The sequence below is a fragment of the Triticum urartu genome, chromosome 5A (assembly GCF_056163025.1).
Source record: "Triticum urartu cultivar PI428250 chromosome 5A, HENAU_Tu73, whole genome shotgun sequence".
Taxonomy (NCBI): domain Eukaryota; kingdom Viridiplantae; phylum Streptophyta; class Magnoliopsida; order Poales; family Poaceae; genus Triticum; species Triticum urartu.
The window spans coordinates 78,834,691-78,840,255 of NC_141877.1; positions in this window are offsets into that span (position 1 = coordinate 78,834,691).

The window sequence follows — 5,565 nt, forward strand, 5'->3', positions numbered from 1 at the left end:
CCCGCCGCCGTTGCCGAACATCCTCCCGCCGCGCACGAGGTGTTCGAGGAAATGGCAACCCCATCCTCGTTCATGGACCTCCTCCAAAACACGGAGGTGGACCTCGGAGCTCCGCCTCTAGACCCCTTTAGGGTTGCTGACGACTTGGAGGAAGATGATGAGGATGAAGGGGATGACGAGGAGGAGATGGCCGAGATGGGGGAGGAGGCATTCACCGCCGCTTCCCGCCCACACATGCGGTCGACAAACTATACCGAGGCGGAAGATATCCTCTTGGTTCGTGCTTGGGCAACTGTGGGGATGGATGCAAGCACCGGCACCGATCAAACCGATAAACGGTATTGGCAAAGGATCGAGGACATGTATTGTAGGATCAAGCCGAAGAATAGTGGGTTCATCTCTCGCACTTACCGGTCGCTTCAAGGCCAGTGGGAGTTGATGAAGCCCGCTTGTGCTCGTTGGATTGCGGCCATGGACCAAGTGAGGGATGCACCACGTAGTGGAACCGTGGAGAGTGACTATGTGAGTACATATCTCTTCACTATTTTGATTATGTGTGTGTACTATGCTATTAGTGGGTCCTTTGTGATTATGTGTGGTTGATAGGAGACAATTGCTGGCATGAGGTACAAGGAGATGGCTGCTTCCAAGGGCAAGCCATTCCCATTTAAGCATGCTTGGGAAATTCTTCAAACCTTTGACAAGTGGAAGTTGAGGGATCAAGAGACCGCACCCAAGAAGTCGGCAATGCTTAGGATGGATGATAGTGAAGATGAGGAGGAGAGGAACTTGGGCAAGCCCGAGGGAAACAAGAATGGCAAGCTAAGGGTGAATATGGAAGGAGAGGCGTCAAGCCTAAGGGAGAAGATGGAGCACATGATGAAGGCAAGAGAGGAATTGACAACGAAGACATTGGAGACGAAGCTTCTTATCACCGAGAAGAAGAAAGAGGTCAAGCTTGCACAAGTTGAAGCAAAGCGTGAAGAAGCAAAGCGCAAAGCCGACTTGGAGGAGAGGATGATCAAGCTCAAAGAGGCAAAGGTATGGAAATAACTCATGGTGGAAGAGAAGGAGCACATGATGATGTCCAAGAAGGACATGGATCAAGACCAATTGCAATGGTGGAAGGACTACAAGGAGGACATCGCGGAGAGGAAGAGGATGTTCCGTGGTGCATCCTCTACTTTTCGAGGTGACACTCCGATGAGTAGTTGTGGCGATGGCGGTGTGGACAACTCCGCCGACGCCTATGGATATGCTTGATGGAGCCCGAATGTGGTCTAGGAGATGGCACCGAGGTGCAACTTTTTGGTGATGGTGCCGATGAGAGGGGGAAGATGATGATTTTGTGATGTAAACTATTAAACCATGCATCAATGATTGTCATTTGGTAGTTTGTTTGAGGTTGATTGTGTTCTTGTAGTCATAAATTGTGAGATGTCAATTGATAGATTTAAAGGTTGGGGTTGAGGCAAAGACTAGAACCCTCAAACCCAACCCTTAAACTGCTTTAAGGGTTGGGGTTGAGGGTTCTAGTCTTTGCCCCTGTTTTTCAACCCTAAAAAGTGCCAAAAACTGGCACTTCTCAACCCTTAAAACTGCTTTAAGGGTTTGAGGGTTCTACTAGACATGCTCTTATAGCTCTAGTACATCCGTTGCATGGAAATCCCTACTCACTCATATTGATATCTATTAATGGGCATCTCCATAGCCCGTTGATACGCCTAGTTGATGTGAGACTTCTCCTTTTTTGTCTTCTCCACAACCACCATTCTATTCCACCATAGTGTTATATCCATGGCTCACGCTCATATATTGCGTGAAGATTGAAAAAGTTTGAGAACATCAAAAGTATGAAACAATTGCTTGGCTTGTCATCAGGGTCGTGCATGATTTAATATTTTGTGTGATGAAGATAGAGCATAGCCAGACTATATGATTTTGTAGGGCTAACTTTCTTTAGCCATGTTATTTTGAGAAGACATGATTGCTAAGTTAGTCTGCTTGAAGTATTATTATTATTTCTATGTCAATATTAAACTTTTATCTTGAATCTTCCGGATCTGAACATTCATGCCACAATAAAGAAAAATTACATTGATAAATTTGTTAGGAAGCATTCCACATCAAAAATTCTTTTTTATCATTTACCTACTCGAGGACGAGCAGGATTTAAGCTTGGGGATGCTTGATACGTCTCCAACGTGTCTATAATTTTTGATTGCTCCATGCTATTATATTATCTATTTTGGATGTTAATGGGCTTATTTTTACACTTTTATTACATTTTTGGGACTAACCTATTAACCGGAGGCCTAGACCAAATTGTTGTTTTTTTGCCTATTTTAGAGTTTCGCCGAAAAGGAATATCAAACGGAGTCCAAACAGAATGAAACCTTCGGGAGCGTTATTTTTGGAACAAACGTGATCTAGTAGACTTGGAGTGTGCGTCAAGAAACAATCGAGGAGGCTGCTACCTCTTGAGCACTGCGTTGGTTTTCCCTTGAAGAGGAAAGGGTGATGCAACAAAGTAGCGTAAGTATTTCCCTCAGTTTTTGAGAACCAAGGTATCAATCCAGTAGGAGGCTACGCGTGATTCCCTCGCACCTGCACAAAACAAATAAATCCTCGCAACCAACGCGATAAGGGGTTGTCAATCCCTACACGGTCACTTACGAGACTGAGATCTGATAGATATGATAAGATAATATTTTTGGTATTTTTATGATAAAGATGCAAAGTAAAATCAAAGCAAAGGAAATAACGAAGTGTTGGAAGATTAATATGATGAAGATAGACCCGGGGGACATAGGTTTCACTAGTGGCTTCTCTCAAGAGCATAAGTATTTTACGGCGGGTGAACAAATTACTGTTGAGCAATTTACATAATTGAGCATAGTTATGAGAATATCTAGGTATGATCATGTATATAGGCATCACATCCAAGACAAGTAGACCGACTCCTGCCTACATCTACTATTACTCCACACATCGACCGCTATCCAGCATGCATATAGAGTATTAAGTTCAAGAGAACAGAGTAACGCCCCTACTGTCACTCATGATGACATGATGTAGAGGGATAAACTCATGCAATATGATGAAAACCCCATCTTGTTATCCTCGATGGCAACAATACAATACGTGCCTTGCTGCCCCTACTGTCACTGGGAAAGGACACCGCAAGATTGAACCCAAAGCTAAGCACTTCTCCCATTGCAAGAAAGATCAATCTAGTAGGCCAAACCAAACTGATAATTCGAAGAGACTTGCAAAGATAACCAATCATACATAAAAGAATTCAGAGAAGATTCAAATATTGTTCATAGATAAACTTGATCATAAACCCACAATTCACCGATCTCAACAAACACGCCGCAAAAACAAGATTACATCGAATAGATCTCCACAAGAGAGGGGGAGAACTTTGTATTGAGATCCAAAAAGAGAGAAGAAGCCATCTAGCTAATAACTATGGACCCGAAGGTCTGAGGTAAACTACTCACACTTCATCGGAGAGGCTATGGTGTTGATGTAGAAGCCCTCCGTGATCGATGCCCCCTCCGACGGAGCTCCGGAACAGGCCCCAAGATGGGATCTCGTGGATACATAAAGTTACGGCTTTGGAATTAGGGTCTTGGCTCCGTATTTGATCATTTGGGGTACGTAGGTATATATAGGAGGGAGAAGTGCGTCGGTGGAGCAACAGGGGGCCCACGAGGGTGGAGTGCGCGCCTGGGGGGGGGGGGGGGGGGGTAGGCGCGCCCCACCTACCTCGTGGCCTCCCTGTTGGTTACTTGACGTAGGGTCCAAGTCTCCTGGATCTTGTTCGTTCCAAAAATCATGTTCTCGAAGTTTTCATTCCGTTTGGACTCCGTTTGATATTCCTTTTCTTCAAAACCCTAAAATAGGCAAAAACATCAATTTTGGGCTGGGCCTCCGTTAGTAGGTTAGTCCCAAAAATAACATAAAAGTGGATAATAAAGCCCAATAATGTCCAAAACAGAAGATAATATAGCATGGAGCAATAAAAAATTATAGATACGTTGGAGATGTATCAAGCATCCCCAAGCTTAATTCCTGCTCGTCCTCGAGTAGGTAAATGATAAAAACAATTTTTTTATGTGGAATGCTACTAGGCATAATTTCAATGTAATTCTTCTTAGTTGTGGCATGAATATTCAGATCTGAAAGATTCAAGATAAAAGTTTAATATTGACATAGAAATAATAATACTTCAAGCATACTAATTAAGCAGTTATGTCTTCTCAAAATAACATGGCCAAAGAAAGTTCATCCCTACAAAATCATGTAGTTTAGTCATGCTCCATTTTCATCACACAAGAATGCTCTGATCATGCACAACCCCGATGACAAGCCAAGCAATTGTTTCATACTTTAGTAATCTCAAACTTTATAAACCTTCACGCAATACATGAGCGTGAGCCATGGATATAGCACTATGGGTGGAATAGAGTATAATGATGGGGGTTATGTGGAGAAGACAAAAAAGGAGAAAGTCTCACATCAATGAGGCTAATCAATGAGCTATGGAGATGCCCATCGATTGATGTTAATGCAAGGAGTAGGGATTGCCATGCAACAAATGCACTAGACCTATAAATGTATGAAAGCTCAAAAGAAACTAGTGGGTGTGCATCCAACTTGCTTGCTCACGAAGACCTAGGGCACTTGAGGAGGCCCATTTTTGGAATATACAAGTCAAGTTCTATAATGAAAAATTCCCACTAGTATATGAATGTGACAAAACAAGAGACTCTCTATGAAGATCATGGTGCTACTTTGAAGCACAAGTGTGGGAAAAAAAGATAGTAGCATTGTCCCTTTTTTGGGGCCTTTTTTTGGCCTTTCTCTTTTTTTATTGGGACAATGCTCTATTAAATGATGATCATCACACTTCTATTTATTTACAACTCAATGATTACAACTCGATACTAGAACAAGGTATGACTCTATATGAATGCCTCCGGCGGTGTACCGGGATATGCAATGAATCAAGTGTGCATGTATGAAAGAATTATGAACAGTGGCTTTTCCACAAATATGATGTCAACTACATGATCATGCAAAGCAATATGACAATGATGAATGTGTCATGATAAACGGGATGGTGGAAAGTTGCATGGCAATATATCTCGGAATGGCTATGGAAATGCCATAATAGGTAGGTGTGGTGGCTGTTTTGAGGAAGATATAAGGAGGTTTATGTGTGAAAGAGCGTATCATATCACGGGGTTTGGATGCACCGGCGAAGTTTGCACCAACTCTCAATGTGAGAAAGGGCAATGCACGGTACCGAAGAGGCTAGCAATGATGGAAGGGTGAGAGTGCGTATAATCCATGGACTCAACATTAGTCATAAAGAACTCACATACTTATTGCAAAAACCTACAAGTCATCAAAAACCAAGCACTACGCGCATGCTCCTAGGGGGATAGATTGGTAGGAAAAGACCATCGCTCGTCCCCGACCGCCACTCATAAGGAAGACAGTCAAAGAACACCTCATGTTTCAAATTTGTTACATAACATTTACCATACGTGC